Source organism: Zophobas morio, unplaced genomic scaffold, assembly GCF_036711695.1.
Source record: "Zophobas morio isolate AGI-343-1 ecotype UQ-CSIRO unplaced genomic scaffold, CSIRO_AGI_Zmor_V1 ptg000021l, whole genome shotgun sequence".
NCBI lineage: Eukaryota > Metazoa > Arthropoda > Insecta > Coleoptera > Tenebrionidae > Zophobas > Zophobas morio.
In genome coordinates, this window is record NW_026972126.1 from 10,879,517 (window position 1) to 10,897,943 (window position 18,427).

Here is an 18,427-nt window from a genome sequence, read left to right on the forward strand (position 1 = left end):
AAGCTTCATTCGCCACTGAAGTACAATCAAATAAATCCAATTTCTTAGATATTTTATAAAAAATGATTTCGGGAATATACATATTATGATTAATGATAATTAAAAAGTTTACAGAAAATTTCAACTTTTACATCGACCCGGCGAAGTGAAAAAATTACCACGACAGCTGAAAACGAGAAAATCCCTTTTGGCAGAAAAATCACCCATTTCGATTAGTGAAAACGTTTTCAAAATTTTCCCAAAAATTTAGAGATTCGTCGAACCGATTAACATTTATTTGCACAAATTACGGAACCCACTAAATTAAATCTGAAGTAATTACCTACTTTTCGAGCCTTCCTGGAAAATAAGTAATCTTCCCCAAAATGCGCACTTTGTTTCGTGTTTACAGCACTAATTCAACATTTTCGCGAACACAGCACATTTTCATTAACATTTGTTAATGAAAAATGGGCGAAAACGCACTAGTCTTACGCCCAAATGATGTTCCATCGTAGATCCCATCGTCCGAAATCAAAACTGAATGCAACTGTTAGAAAAAAGTGGCCTCTGTTCGCGTAGCTCGAGTCACAAAAAAAACAACCTGTTGTCGTGCGCGATGATTCATTCTTCTTTGTGATTTCGTTTTTGTAGGAAAACTCTTTGCAGTTTACTTGTAATAAATTAATAATATTTAATTATTAATTAGTAAGTACTCTTCTTATTATTACTCTTAAGAACAATTTTGAACCGTGGATAAATTCTATTTACCCAGTCCAAGAACAACATAAGTACAATTATTTTATTTTTGCATATTAATTATTTAAGTCTTTAAATTTGTCATAAATTTTGTTATGACGACCCATAACACGACTGAGGGCCGGTTGCATAAACGCAAATCAAAGTTAATCTCTGATTAACTCCATAGTAACGATTGTTATTATCATAGTTACAATTGTTCTTAATCAGAGATTAAATTTGATTTGCGTTTATGCAACCGGCCCTGAAATTAGCACAAAAATGACTGCACGGCCAACTTTAGTCATTCTCAGAATTATTCCTCGTTTTCGTTTGTCTGTTTTTATATATATATGTATTGTATTGAACTAAAAAAATCGATTTGTTTTTAGGGGTAATTTAGAGGTCTAAATAACTTTAGACCAATTTTTGAAGGTTCGACAGAAAAGAATTCCATAGCTTAAGAAAGTATAGTTTTAAAAATTATTTTATGAATCGTTTTGTCGTCGGACTAGTCGTTTAAGTGGATGTTGACATATAACCATTGAGGAATTAATCCCGTTGGTTGTAGTGCGTGAATCGAGTAACTCAACGTAACATAACGTAACGCAGGAAATGAGACGAACTCGATTGACTTGATCAGAGACATCGATCCCATAGGGGTGATCTGTAATTAGGACTGTCGACATAATCTTTGGCGTTGACTGATGCCAAATTTTGTATGTATTTTAGAAGTATTGTATATTTTTGTATTTATGGGTTATGAATCCGCCTTTATTTTTTACCCCCGACATATTGATTTTTTAAATTTTATCTTAACGTTGTGGAACCTGGAAGTTCATAATTTTTTACAGCATAGAAAGCTATGAAAATTTCGTACCTTCTAGGGGTTACATTTGGAAAAATAACGTCCGTATGATCAACAGTCCAGATCTAATATTTACCTTAAAATATTGAATTAGGACATGCCAATTTAAATAACACGACACTCATTAAACATTTCATTAACAAGTATGATATTTTTCGCAATTATGTTGCCAGCAAATTGATTATTTTCGCCCAACAAACTTATAATTGCCTCGTACGGTGCCCTACTAAAATTGCCTTGAAATTCTGTTGCGTAACTTTGTTTTTTATTGAGATTTATCCGTAGGCCTTACTATTTTTAATTTCTTCGACCCTCCAAAACCACACAGCTCCTTTGGGGTTAGCAACCCCTATTTCGCAACCCTGCTTTAGATTATGACCGCCCGCAAACCGCCGTGTCGTCCACTTTTCGCAAGAAAACGGAAACCTTTTGTTTTATAAATAGTGTATAGCGTGGCAAGGAATAAAGTGATTGTATGATTTTGACTTTTCCCAAACCGCTAGTTTGCGAACAATTAGCATCTTAAAGTAATGCCGCTAAAGATAAGCCGGTCTAATAAGTAATAAACTACCGTTGGCAAGGGTAGCGACGGGGTCAATATAGCAAACGAAATTCGATTACAGAGAACGTTGTGGAAAAAAGGAAAGAAATTAAAGTCGTAATTAGAATAATTGATTCATTACAATTAGGTACAAAATAATTACACGTTTGAATGTTACTTTTACGATTGTCGATATTTATTTCATGCATATTTTATTCCCCGTTTGTATTATTTGCCGGGACAAACTTTGAACTAAATGTCAGAGAAATTGGCATAATAGTATATTACAGGTACAAGGGCGACGTTATAATGAAAGCTGTTATAATAACATACCTAGTAATAATAGGCATTCTATGAATTTGTATATACATTATTGTTAAATTTTATTTCATTTATTTGTTTTATTACAAATAATTTTCAACAAAAACTACGATACCAACGTAAAGGTGACAGTTTTGACTAAAAATAAATGAGTTTCATTAAATGCAAATTGATATTTATAAATAATAAATATTCTATATCATGCAGTACTTAAGCTGATGTGTTACGAATCGAAAGAGTAGATAACTTAATACGCATCAAAAAAATTGGTCTAAAGAGTTTAGACAGTACTTCCCTCGCTGTCGGAAACTTGACGACTGCATGCCTATTGTGTTTTTTTTCTCATTACATTTTTGTAGTGGGAATTTAAAAAAAATTGCGATGACGTCATCAACATTTTTGCAAGGACATGTATATCAGTTGGGATAGATGTAGTGCAATACTAAGAATAAAATTACTGTATTCCCAAATTTTCGGGAAAATGAATTGGGTCGTTTTGAATATTGATTTGTTATAATCAATAAAATAACGAAACAATTTACTCACGTATACGGCGCCGGTGTGTAATATGAGAGGGAACTGAAAATCGTGTATGTATAAGCATTCTTAATTTAAGATGACAAGCGTAACAGCATACGTGAGAGTCAAACAGAGAAACTGTAAACAAAACGACCATCGGTTTTATTGCTTCGACTTCCGCTTATTATATAAAACATTGGGTTTTATTTTAATTTTTGACGGTGGGATTCACAATTGGTTGATTATAAACATGTCTATTCCACATTCGCGGAACCTAGTCAGCGCATAAAACAAATGCACGTCTGTAATGTTAAAGTCGATGTAAATAAGCGTGCTACCCTTATGTTTCAACCGAGTTTTTACTTTAAAAAATTTTGTGTCTACCAAATTGGGTTGATCCAATGTAATACTAATAATAAGTGTTGCCTTTAATTTAATCAATAAAATAAATTGACTTCATTAATTTTTTTGAGCCACCTCTTAAGAAAATCTAAAAAATATGAATGGAATGATAAATCACAAGTACAAACTCATCATATTTTTTGCATTTTAGATAGGATTTATTCAGCAAAATTTAAGGGTGACGTCATCAATTTTGTTAGGAGGGATGAACAAATACATTTTGAACAAAAGTTTACCATGCGTATAATAACTTTAAAATATCTCCAAGATTTCAAAGCATTCGGTTTTGTAATTCCTGATTAAATCGATAAAATAAATTCACGCATTCATTAATTTTTTTGAGTCACCCTGTATATGCAAATCCAAAAATATGAATGGAATGATAAATCACAAGTACAGACTCATCATATTTTGTACATTTTAGATAGGATTTATTCAGCAAAATTTTGGTGTGACGTCATCAATTTTTTAGGGGAGATGAGCAAATACATTTTGATAAAAAATTTACCATGCTTATAATAACTTTAAAACATCTCCAAGATTTCAAAGCATTCTATAACTCATATGTAAGATCCATCTTAGAATACAACTCAGTTGTCTGGAGTCCTTATTATATTGTCCAGATAACATATTTAGAACGAGTACAACTAAAGTTTACTAAATATCTTTATTTTAAAAAATATGGTGCATATCCAACACTACATTATCTTCATGATATACTTTTGCGGCAATTAAACTTAGTACCACTATCTGCAAGAAGAGACTATTATTTACTTATGTTTTTATTCAAAATTTTTCACAATATCATACAAGATGGCGCTTTACTAGAATACAAACATATATTAGTGCCCAGATCAAATAATGTAAGACAACCTATGCTTTTCCACTGTAATATAGTTAAATCAAATCAACATTTTTACTCCCCATTAGTTCACATGCAACGGTTATATAATAAATATAGACAGTCTCTGGATTTGTTCGGTATGACATTGCATCAATTCTCTGATAAATGTAAATTTTTGTTATTTAATTTTTAGTTTGTTGATCCGTTGTAAGATTTTATTTCTTTCTTCATTTTAATGTTTATGTCTACTCTTAAAGTATCTGTACTATATTACTATTTATGTGATTATGTAGCTAGAAACACATGTACTATTTTTTCCTAGATGGGCTTCTGCCCGTTGGATAATAAATTATTAATTACTAATTCGGTTCTGTAATTCCTGATTAAATCAATAAAATAAATTGACGCATTCATTAATTTTTTTCAGTCACTCTGTATATGCAAATCGAAAAAATATGAATGGAATGATAAATCACAAGTACAGACTCATCATATTTTTCACATTTTAGATAGGATTTATTTACCAAATTTTAGGGTGACGCCATCAATTTTTTTAGGGGGGGATGAGCAAATAAATTTTGATAAAAAATTTACCATGCTTATGATAACTTTAAAATATCTCCAAGATTTCACAGCATTCGGTTCTGTAATTCCTGATTAAATCAATAAAATAAATTGACGCATTCATTAATTTTTTTGAGTCACCCTGTATATGCAAATCCAAAAAATATGATTAGAATGATAAATCAGAAGTACAGACTCATCATATTTTGTACATTTTAAATAGGATTTATTCAGCAAAATTTTGTGGTGACGTCATAAACTTTTTAGGGGGGACGACCAAATACATTTTGATCAAAAATTTACCATGCTTATGATAATTTTAAAACATCTTCAAGATTTTAAAGCATTTGGTTTTGTAATTCCTGATTAAATCAATAAAATAAATTTTGCGCATTCATTAATTTTTTTGAGCCACCCTGTATATGCAAATCCAAAAAATATGAATGGAGTGATATACCACAAGTACAGACGCATCATATTTTGTGCATTTTAGATAGGATTTATTCGGTAAACTTTTGAGCTGACGTCATCAAGTTTTTGGAGGGGATAACCAAATATATTTTAACTAAAGATTTATGATGCTCTTTAGAGCCTTAAAACATCTGCAACATTTCAAAACATTCGGGTTAGCAGTTTCAAAATTAAATTGCAAAATGTTGTTTAATAATTTTGATTATTTTTCCAAAAATCTGGACGTTTCGGGTAAAAACTCAATTCGGGGTCGTAAACTACATGTGTAGGACTATGTTATTTTATACAATTTAAGACCCATTTACTATGTACAATTTTGAAGTGACGTCATCGCATTAGTGGTGGGGATGATTAGACAAATTTTGGTTAGCGTTTTACCATCTACATGATATTCCTAATATAAGTACAAAATTTCACAACAATCGGTCCAGTACTTTCGGAGATTATCTGTCTAATAAAAATCCGGGACGGCATACAGACGGACAGACGGACAGACGGACAGACGGACAGACGGACAGACGGACAGACGGACAGACGGACAGACGGACAGACAGACAGACGGACAGACGGACAGACGGACAGACGGACAGACAGACGGACAGACGGACGGACAGACGGACGGACAGACGGACGGACAGACGGACAGACAGACGGAAATGGGAGACCTATTTCTTCGTCTTCTAGGAGTCATGAAAGATCGAGAAAACGTAAAAGTAGAGAGTCGGCCGACGGACTCGATTACAATACTTCCTTTGCTTACGCTCGGGGAGTAAAAAGTGGCTTTAATTTGTGTTTAAAGTCAATATTGTAACAATTTGAAAGCGAATGTAATGTAAAACGTGAATCAATAGGTATATTCATATAATAAGCCATTATTATATAAATGCATAATTTGATGTTAATCTTCGTTTTTCAGTTCATTGTAATAAAATGTTTAAAACGGTTTTGTACTTTTCGATTAGTTTCATGACAAATATTAATAACCTAGCAAAGTCTATAGTAATTGCTCCCTTGTTTATTTAAAGGAAGTTATAATAGGTACCAAAAGCGGTTATTGGAAGCCCTTAATAAACTGCTTAGGGTTAGAATAGCAATGATTTGCAATGCTTGGGAAAGTGATAAATGAGAATAGTGGGAAATGTGAGAAATGAGATGTGCGAAATTATAAATTATCATATAATTTATTTAAATTCATATAATGAAATGAGATGGAATGTACGAAATGAGAACTGAAACGTGCGAAATGAGAAATGAGATGTGCGAAAGAGAACTGAGATGTGCGAAATGCGTATTGAGATGGGCGAAATGCGAATTGAGATGTGCGAAATGCGATATGAGAAATGAGATATGCGAAATAAGAAATTAACTGTGAGACATAAAGTGAAACGTGCGAAATGAGAACTGAGACGTGAGCAATGCTAAATGAGATGTGCGAAATAAGAATTAGTACATGGAAAACAAGAAATAAGATGTGTGAAATTAGAGATGGGATTTGCGAAATGAGAAATGCGAAATGAGACGTGTGAAATTGGAAATGAGAAATGAGATGCGAAATAAGAAATTAGCTGTGGGACATACGGTGAAACGTACAAAATGAGAATAGAGACGTGAGAAATGAGAAATGATATGTGCAAAATGAAAAATGAGATGTGCGAAAGGAGAATTGAGATGTGCGAAATGAAAAATGTTATGTGCGAAATGAGAAATGTGAGAAATTAGATGTACGAAACGAGAATTGAAATGTGAGAAATTAGAACTGAAACGTGCGAAATGAGAAATGAGATGTGCGAAATAAGAACTGAGATGTGCGAAATGAGAAAGGAGATGTGCGAAATTAAAATTTAGATGTGCAGATGTGTAAAATGAGAATTTAAATGTGCGAAATGCTAATTGAGATATGCGAAATTGGAAATAAGAAATGCGAAATGAGAAATTAGATGTGGGACATAAGATGTGAAATGAGAACTGAGACGTGAGAAATGAGAAATGAGATGTGCGAAATGAGAACTGCGATGTGTGAATTGAAATAAAACTTGCAAAATGAGAAATCAAATGTGTGAAACAAAAAATGAGGGGAAATGAGCAATTTGATAAACGGGAAATGTGAGAAGCAAGAAATGCGAGAAATAAGAAAGATGAAAAACGAGAAATTTTTTTGCTGTACCTACCTTTTGTACCAATGCTTTTCATTTATTTTTTTTAAATTGGTTCAATAAAAATTATTATTATTAAATGCGAGAAATGAGAAATGCGAAAAATGAGAAATATGGGAAATGAGAAATGAGAAATGTGGGAAATGAGTAATATAAGAAATCAGAAATGTGAGAACTGAGGAATATGCGAAATGGGAAACGAGGAACAATGAGAAATATGAGAAATGAGAAATGTGAGAAACGAGAAACGTGAGACATGAGTTACGTGAGAAATCGCAAATGTGAAAAACGGAATATGTGAGAAACTGGAAATGTGGGAAATGAGACGTTCGAAACGAGGGATGAGATGTGCAAAATGAGAACTGCGAAGTGCAAAAAGAGAAATGAGAACTGAGATGGGCGAATTGAAATAAAACGTGCGAAATGAGAACTGAGATGTGTGAAAAAAAATGAGAGAAAATAAGCAATTTCATAAACGGGAAATGTGAGAAACGAGAAATGTGAGAAATAAGAAAGGTGAGAAATGAGAAATATGAGAAATGAGAATTGCGAGAAATGAGAAATAGGAGAAATGAGACATGAGTGAAATGAGAAACACGACAAAAGAGAAGTGTGGGAAATAAGAAATATGAGAAATCAGAAATGTGAGAACTGGGGAATATGCGAAATGGACAACGTGGCAAATGGAAATGCGAGAAATGGGTAACGTGGGAAATGTGAGAAATAGGAAATGTGGGAAATAGGAAATAAGCAGTGTAGAAAATGGGAAATGTGAGAAATGGGGAGTGTGACAAATCGGAAGTGTGAAAAATGAGAGAAATGAATATTAATAGAATAGAATAGAATAGCATAAGAATGGGAAATGTGGGACATGAGAAATGTACGAAATGGGAAAATAGGAGCACAGAGAAAGTGAGAAATGAGTAACATGAGAAATGGGAAATGTGAAAAACGGCACATGTGAGAATCTGGAAATATGGGAAATAAGACGTACGAAACGAGAGATGAGATGGGCAAAATGAGAAATGCGAAATGGGGAATTAGATGTGTGAAATGGGAAATGAGAAATGATTGTGAAATAAGAAATTAGTTGTGGGACATTGGCTGAATCGTGCAAAATGAGAACTTAGACGTGAAAAATGAGAAATGATACATATGTGCGAAATGAAAAATGAGATGTACCAAATAAGAAACGAGATGTGCGAAATGAGAAATGAGATGTGCAAAAAAAATGGGATGTGCGAAATGACCAATGCGAAATAAGAAACGAGATGTGCGAAACGAGAACTGAGATGTGCGAAATGAAAATTGAAGTGTGCGAAATGAGAATTGAGATGTGCGAAGTGAGAAATGAGATGTGCGAAACGAGAACTGAGATGTGTGAAATGAGAATTGGAATGTGCCAAAGCGAATTGAGATGTGTAAAATTGGAAATGAGAAATGCCAAATGAGAAATTAGCTGTAGGACATAAGGTGAAACGTGTGAAATGAGAACTAAGTCGTGAGAAATGAGAAATGAGATGTGCGAAGTAAAAATTGAAATATGCGAAAAGAGAAATGAGATGTGCGAAATGAAAACTGAGATGTGGGAATTGAGACAAAACGTGCGAAATGAGAACTGATATTTGCGAAATGAGATGTGTGAAATAAAGAATGAGGGGAAATGGGCAGTTTAATAAACGGGAAATGTGAGAAACGAGAAATGCGAGAAATAAGAAAGGTGAGAAATGAGAAATGTGAAAAATGAGAAATGCGAGAAATGAGAATTACGAGAATGAGAAATGCGAGGAATGAGAAATGCGAGAAATGAGAAATGCGAGAAATGAGAAATGTGAGTAATGAGGAATATGCGAAATGGGAAACGTGGCAAATGGGAACATGAGAAATGGGCAATGTGAGAAGTGTGAGAAATAGGAAATGCAGGAAATGGGAAATAAGCAATGTAAAAAATGGGAAATGTGAAAAACGGAATATGTGACAAATTGGAAATGTGGGAAATGAGAAGTGCAAAATCAGAGATGACAAATGCGAAATCAGAAATAAGAAATGGGATGTGTGGAATGAGAATTGCAAAATGAAATATAACAAGTGAGATATGCCAGATGTAAAATAAGATGTGTGAAATGAGCATTGAGATGTACGAAATGAGAGTTGAAATGTTCGAAATGATAATATAGGTATGTGAAATGAGAATTACTAGAAGTGAAATATGAGAAATCGGAAACGGGAAGTATGAAATGAGAAATGAGATTTGCAAAGTAAAAAATGTGATGTGCGAAATGAGATTTGACATGTGCGAAATGCGAAAAGTGAAATGAGAAAAACGAAATGAGATGTGCGAAACGGTAATTGAAATATGTGAAACAAGCAATGAGGAGAAGTGAGAAATGTGATAAACGGGAAATATGGAAAATGAGAAATGTAAGAATTTTGAAATGTGTGAAATTGGAAACGTGACAGATGGGAAAGTGAGAAATGGGAAATGTGAAAAACATGAAATGTGGGAAATGGGAAATAAGAAATCTGAAAAACGGGACATACGAAAAATGAAAAAAAAAGGGAAACGCGAGAAATATGCGAAATGAGAAACGAGAAAAAATGAAAAACAAGGAGCAATGGGAAATGCGAGAGACGAGAAACGTGAGAAATTAGTACCGTGAGAAATAGGAAATGTGAGAAATGGGCAATATGAAAAATTTAAAACGTGAGAAATGACGTCAGATGTGAGAGATACGAGAGATATTAGCTATGGGAGATGCGAAATGTGAGATATGAGAAAAAATCCTGAAAATCCTGAAAAATCCATCGCACGAAATTTCACGCTGTGTTCCTTTCGTACTGGACAGAAAACCTTGTGTTATTTCTTGCATTGAGTGACTTCGATGTTTTACCTAATTTGCTCTTGGTGCATCGTTAAAAAACTTATTAGTAAATATGACATTTTGCAGAAAAAAAGTAGGTGTAACGGTATTAAAAAATTACGACATAACGAAAAATTTTCGGTGAGATATATTTTAATATTATAAATTTCTAAAGTTACTAATTAATTAACAGATAGTCTATATTAAAATTAATTCTCACAAGATTCTTGGCGGAATTTAAATTGTAGGTCGGGAGAACAAAATTGCTGCGTGGGATCCATAAACTACTGCTCAATTAATTAGTGTGTTTTTATGAATATAATTATTTTGAATTTACAAAGTTCAAGTAACCAACAAAGTGGCATACCATATTTATTAAATATAGACATTTAATAAAAAGATATTTTATGGAATGAAAGTAAAGAAGAAATTTTCCCCAGTGGTAGGTATTTTGACAAAATAATGTTTAATTTTTTCAAAACAAAGAACAATTATTGAAAAATACCAGATTTTAATCTATTTCGTCGATCTTCAAAGTGTGGTTAAGCTTTAACAACAAATAAACAACCATTTAAAGTTTCACAGTCTGGTTTCCTTGAAATATGCTCGTCATCGCGTAAGATTCTTTATTTAAAAGTGAAAGCTAAAGGGTCAAAAAATGTCCAGCTGTATAATGTCAGACATCTCGGGAAATTTCTACCAGTAATGAGCAAATGTTTTGTTCTTATCTCAAATATAATATCTCTATTGTTTACCCCGACCAATATTGTGTGGTGACTTGCATAATTAAAGTCGGAGAAATTGTGGTTTTTAGGGGGAAAGTGACGCAAGGTTTAACTTGATACGAACCACGCTATAAACACAATTTTAACCGAAATACGCGCATACATAATACAAGTGAAAAAATTTTTGTTAGTTTAATGAAATTTTTTACGATATGAAAGTTTGGCATGTTAGCCGAAGGCTAATGCTGCAGTTCATATGAATAAGAAATGAACATTCCATGCGAGTTTACGTACCCTTTTTATTTACTAATTTAGTTTTTCTTGTGTGTATTATTATACCGAGTGCCTATGAATTGCGATTAAAATCATTCCAAAACCAAAGTAAATATTTACAAAAACAAATTAGTTTTCTTGAAACGTGATGCGCTAGATTTAATCATATTTTCGATTAGTGACTACTGATTAATTACTTGAGGCGGTATTTGTTATTATTTGCATAAAATAAAATGAGTGGACGTATCCTAGGTTAAAAACTTTAATTGACTATTTTATTTTTTATTGGTAATTCTTTATTGATGAATCTTTACAAGTTAAATTAAATCTAGCGCTGGAAAGTTAGCACAGCCGTTATTTATTTATTAAAAAAAATAAATTGTTGCAGTCTCTAATTTGTTGAGACATCATCTAGTTTTTTTCGTTTTGGTCTTTCTTTCAAATCGCTTATAAAAAGTAAAAACAATCAGGGGCTTAGGTTAGATCCTGGTGACATGTACTACACAGTTGTTTAAGCCGAATTACGTTTGCTTAAAAGTTAGGACCCTTCAATTCCCTCAATTCCACCTTACTTCACACAGTTTTACCTCCTTTGCGTAAAACTGTAAATGGCAAATAATTACAATCAACCGCACATCGTAACTACGTATCCAAACATTTTATTGCGAGTCCTCCAGATCCTTTAAAATTAATTACGGTTCACTTTATACAAGCGGTACATAAAGCGGCACGTACCAAAATTAATGTCAATTGGAGGTCCCGCCGTAAAGGCGTTTTGATTCCAGAGCGGTCCATCGGGACTAATTAGTCCGCCATTAGTCCATTAATCATTCATATCGGCGGCGGCCCTGCTGCGTACCGAGATACGCCGCCGCCGCGCTCGTGAAAAGAGATAACTGTTACAAAATCCGCAATTATTGTTTTTGCTTCTTGTCAGGATTACCACCGCTTACCACAAGTGCTACTCATCAGAACGGTAAAAACGACTATACCTCTTGTTGCCTCGAATTCGAGCTTGCTGCGAGCTTCTGGCTTGAAGGATAATTAACGTTTTAACGCAGCAAAGTGTTTATGTTCAATTAAAACTTATGATTTTCATAAATTTTCTATCATTGTGACGAATGTTTAATTTCGTGTTTTGTTGGGGACTGAGGGTTCCCATTTTCATTTGTCCTCATGTAAGGTCTGTTTATTACAATATTAACTTGAGAGAAAATTCTAAATCGAATAAATTTTAAATAGTTAATTTAACAATTTCCTTTAAAATACGAAAATCGACTTTGTTTCAGATTTGAACCGTTGACCTCGTCGAAACCACATACTTATTTATACATTAACTATTAGATAATTCTAGTATGTTCTGTTCCCAAAAATTCTGTCACGGCTAATAATTTACGTTCAATGGCATGTTTATTTTGATTTGGTTCACTGCAACATAATAATAATAAGGTTATCCCCGATGCGTTGATCTCGCCGCTGCAGAAGCACGAACGCATTATAAAGAAATCTTGGACACGGTTATTATAATCTAGAACGTCACGACTGTTCTAGTACAATCGATATTAAACTAATTTTTGTACTATTAGTAACTGTGCATTGTGAGTAAACTGTGACACTGTGATAAAATTTAAGAATTTCGTGCACAACACCATTCACACGCCACATATAGGACCTCCCATGGTAATGATTAAATTGGTACTTTGATGAGAACTGTTAAGTAACAAAGATTCACCAGTTTCGTGTTAATACAATACCTCAAAAATCAGTCACGAAAACTGTGTGCAAGTTTATTGATAGCATCTCGTGTGACCCCTGCCTAAATAGGTTTTGACTTGACACTTAGATGACTTAACAAGTTATGTTAACCAATTAACAGCATTGTTGTTAAACTGTAATTTTCTCAATTTAGACATTGATAACCCATAGTTTACCTTATCGAAAGCTCTTGAAGAATGCGGAATATGGAATCCATCCAATAATATTCCGTTAAATTAGTTAAAGTAGATGTGTCATTGCAAAAATCATGTCGTAGCGTAAATATGTAGTAGTAGTACCCTTTCCAGGGACTACCCTAAAACGGGCTCATTGGCTACCAACATTGTCGAGTATAGAAGAGACAACCGCTATTAAAGACTGCTCTTCGTCAGCAGAGACCAGAGTCGCGTTTGGCTGCGCTGACACTGACACAGTGACACAATACATCTTCCACTCCCTCCCCTGTACAAATTCCACTTACGGTTTACGGTCACTGTCGCGATTTCGCCAAGTGACTCAATTCCTTCTACGACGAGCGAATTCCGCAGAGAGCCGCAATTCAAGTCCACCCGTGACGACAAGAGTACCCCGAGTGTTGTACCGAAAAAGAAAACCATTCCGACTCTTTAGCAACAATGAAATCAAATATTTTAGAAACTGACTGCAAACACCTGTATAGTTATCAGTCTTATCACAAGTCCCAGACGTGAAAATAGGAGTGACATAACTATTTTTTCATGACATAACGATGCCTTAAAAAGCTCATACACGTGTGATTTTTAGAAATGCTATCAATTCTATGGTGGAAGGAATGTTTAATACGACAAATATTGTCAAAAAATTGTGATATATTAACCTCTAGGCTCGCATCGATTATTTCATTTCTACATTCAGCTTCATAATTAAGACTATTGTATTTTCTACGTAAACTGAGGAAAAGCATTTCTTAAAAATCAATTCAACTGTTGAAAATTAACGTAGGCAAATTCGAATTTTTCGGTTTTTGAAGATAATTTACTTACAGATAGGATGGAAATGGACCACGAATAAGGCAAATCAGTTTGAAAGAATTTTGGGAATCCTTTTCATTCTTTGAAGTAGTTTGAAGAATTTCGGGGACCCCTGGGGTCTTGTTTCTGAAGTAGTTTACAAGTATCTCGAGGACCCCTTGTGTTTTGTTTTAAAGTAGTTTGAAAGAATCTTGGAGACCCCTTGCCTTGTATTTGAAGTAATGTGAAAGAATCTCGTGGACTCCTTGTGTTTTGTTTTTGAAGTAGTTTAAAAGAATCTCGGGGACCACTTCTGTCTAATTTTTGAAGTAGTTTGAGCGAATTTCTGGAATCCCTTTTGTTTTGTTTCTGAAGTAGTTTGAAAGAATCTCGGGGACCCCTTATGCCTCATTTTTGAAGTAGTTTGAATGAATTTCAGGACCTACTTTGTTTTGTTTTTGAAGTAATTTAAAGTTTTTTTCATTTCCAAAAATAAAAAAAATATTTTTCACTTCCAAATTACTTACTGATAACAAATCCAAAAATGGATAATCCTTATCACGTCAGGTTTTTTCATAAATCCAAAATAATGAACTTTGCTTTTACCTTCACGTTAGTGTTAAACTGATTCATGTTAATGCACCATTGTCGCATAAAAATGTCTTCGAGATCGTGCAAAGTAAGTGCAAATCAGTTTTGTTACGTTTGTGATAAAATTATAGTACTTAAAGCAGGAAGACTTGTTCAAATATGCTTAAAAAGAAGGTATCAAGGTTTTTGGACGAAAATGTGTTACTGTTGGTCTATTATAAGGGAAACTGACTGTACTGTCAATAAAAGAAATGCTAGTGTTAATCATGTTTAATTTTCAGTCATAATGTTCATAATATATACTGGGTGTTGCTTTTATTTGATGCAACCCCTGTAACTTCTTTATTCTTAAAGATAAACCTGTATTTCTTTGAGCAAATTTGTATCATTTTAAAAGATGTTTGTGAGGCCAACCTCATATTTTTATTATCACTTCCCGTAGAAAAATCAAAAGCAAGCAATTATTCTAAAATCAATACTTGAACAATTTTAAATAAAACATTGATGACAATGTAGTAGCTTGAAAAATTGACACTCATGTTATTTATTTACGTAAATGATCTCTTAAAATGATACAAATTTGCTCAAAGAACTATAGGTTCATATATATTTTAAAATAAAAAAGTTACAAGAGTTGTATAAAAGAAAAGAAATACGGGGTATGTTTATATAAATATCTCAAAAACCTGACGTGATGGATTTTTTCTGGTTTCAGATTTGAATTTCCCGGACCCAAATCCTTTAGATTCAACTATTTTTGTCTTTGGATATAAAACGTTGTAAACTAGTGTAATTACTCAACCAGTTTAATGTAAAATTATTTACAGTTAGAATCTCGGGAACTCCAAGCCTTTTGTCTTTGAAATAGTATGAAAGAATTTCAGGGATCCGTTTCTGGTTTTTTAAGTCATTTGAAAGAATCTCGATAACCTCTTCTACCTGCTTTTTGAAGTAGTTTGAAAGCATCTCTAGGACCATCGTGTTTTATGAATTCGTATGGACGATTGTTTATCAACATATTTAAGCTTTCTACTATTGGAAGTACTTCTTTTAGACAGCTTAGAGAATAAATAATCTCGGAACCCCTTCCTTGTCTTGTTTTTGAAGTAGTTTGAAAGAATCCGGGGGACCCCTCGTATGTGATTTTTGAAGTAGTTTGCAACCATTTCGAAAACTACATATGTATTTGTATTTTGTTTTTGAAGTAATTTTAATATCGGGGTCCCTTTTGGGTCTAGTTTTTGAAGTAGTTTGAAAGCATCGCGGGGACCCCTTGTGTTCTGTTTTTTAAATTGAAAGAATCTGTCTCTTGAAGAGGTTCCTTGTGTATTGTTTTTGAAGTAGTTTGAACGAATTTTGGGAGGCCTCTTTTATTTTATTTTTGAACTAATTTTAAAAAATCTTATGGAACCTTTATAATTGGTTTTTCAAGTACATAGTTTGAAATCATCTCAAGGATCATTCGACTTTTGTTTTTAAAGTAATTTTAAAGAATTTCGATGTCCCTCGTGTGTCCTATTTTTGAAGAAATTTGAAAAAGGCGACGGAACTCCTTGTATTTTGTTTTTGAAGTATGTAGTTTGAGTTGATCTTGTTTTTGAAGTAATTTGAAAGGATGTAGGGGTCTCCTCATTTCTGGTTTTTGAAGTAGTTCGAACGCATCTCGTAGACCTGTTGTGTCTCTCAGTGCCCTGTGGGTCCTGATTTTGAAGTTGTTTAAAAGAATCTTGGGGACCATTGTGTTTTATTTTTGAAGTAGTTTGAAAGAATCTTGGGGATCCTATGTGCTTTATTTTTGAAGTAATTTGAACGAATCTCGGGGATCCCTTGTTTTAATTTTGAAGTAATTTGACAAAGTAAGAATAAGAATAAGAATAAGAATAAGTTTATTGCACAACTAGAGCAGCGTACAAAAAGTTAGAATAGAGGCTAACCCTGATACTAAAACGATTCTAACTCATACCTACACACATTAAACATACAATATACAATTAGAATACGTAAATAAGTAAAATAAATAAAACAACCTAACAAACATAGTCAAACTTAAAATCGACGAACATTAACATTTATGTAGTGACCATTTAAAATATCAGACTTAATTCTCTTTTTGATACAAGAACTGGATGCATTTAAATATATCAAAAAATTATTGTTAATATGTGATGCTAAGTAGGAAAAAGACGACTGAAACTTTGCAGTTCTGTGAACAGGAATCTCGAGTCGTTGATCAACATGTCTTAAGTCTCTTATATTTATTTCATTTCTTTTAATCATTTTAGCAAAAAGATATTCAGGAACATGAGTTTCTAGAATCTTTTTAATGAAATTTACGTAATGTAAGAAACGCTGTTCATTTAGCTTAAGTTCTTTTAAAACTTTTATATATGGTGAAATATGTTGAAATCTCGGTACGTTAATAATAAATCTCAAAAAGTCTGAGGGACTCCTTGTATCTGGTTTTTGAAGTAGTTTCACAGGATCTCAAGAACGCTTTCTGTTTTGTTTTTGAAGTAGTTTGAAAGAATCTCGGGGACCTTTTGGGTTTTGTTTTGAAAGTAATTTGAAAGAATGTCGGAGACCTCTTGCGTTTTCTTTTTGAAGTAGTTTGAAAGCATCGCGGGGACCCCTTGTGTTCTGTTCTTGAAATAGTTTGAAAGAATCTCAGGGACGCCTTCGGTTTTGTTTTTGAACTTGATTGAAAGAATCTCGGAAACCTCTTGTGTATTGTATCTGAAGTAGTTTAAACGAATTTCGGCGGCCCCTTTTATTTTATTTTTGAAGTAATTTGAAAGTGTTTTGAAATCCTTTGTCTTGTTTTTGAAGTGATTTGAAAAAATCTCATGCAACCTTTGTAATTGGTTTTTCAAGTACATAGTTTGAAAGCATCCCCAGGACCATTCGAGTTTTGGTTTTGAAGTAATTTTAAAGAGAATCTCGTTATCTCTCGTGTGCCTTGTTTTTGAAATAATTTGAAAAGGTCGAGGGGAGTCCTTGTATTTTGTTTTTGAAATGGTTTGATGTAATCTTGGGGATCCCTTTTCTTATTTTTGAAGTAATTTGAAAAAGTCTATCTGGTTTTTGAAGTACATAGTTTCAAGGCATCTCGGGAACCCCTTGTGTTTCTTTATGACGTAGTTTGAAAGAATCTTGGTATCCTTTGTCTCCTTGGGTTTTGTTTTTGAAGTAAATAGTTTGAAAAAATTCGGAAATCCCTTGTGTATTGTTTATGAAGTAGTTTGAAGAAATCTCGGGGAGCTCTTTTGTTCTTGAAGTAATTAGAACGGATCTCCAAGATCTCTTATGTTTTGTTTTTGAAGTAGTTTGAAAGAATCTCGGAGACCCCTTGTTTCTGGATTTGGAGTAGTTCTAAAGCATCTTGAGAACCTCCTGTGTTTTGTTTTTGAAGTGGTTTGAAAGAATCTCGGGGACCCCTTGGGTTTCGTTTTTGAAGTAGGTAGTTTTAAAGAATTTCGGGGATTTTATTTGTCTTGTCTTGTTTTTGAAGTACATAACTTGAAAGAATCTCGGGGCCCCTTGCATATGATATTTAATTAATTTGAAAGAACCTCGAGGACCACGTGTGTTTTGTTTTTGAAGTAATTTTAAAGAATCTCGGGGTCCCCTGTGGGTTTTGTTTTTGAAGTAATTTGAAAGAATTCGGGGTTGTGTTATATCTGGTTTTTGAACTAGTTTGAAACCATCTCCAGGACACTGTGGTTTTTATTTTTCAATTTGTATAAAAGAATCTCGAGGACTCCTTGGATTGTGTTTCTTAAGTAAGAAATATGAAAGAATTCGGGAACCCCTTGTGTATTGTTTATGAAGTAGTT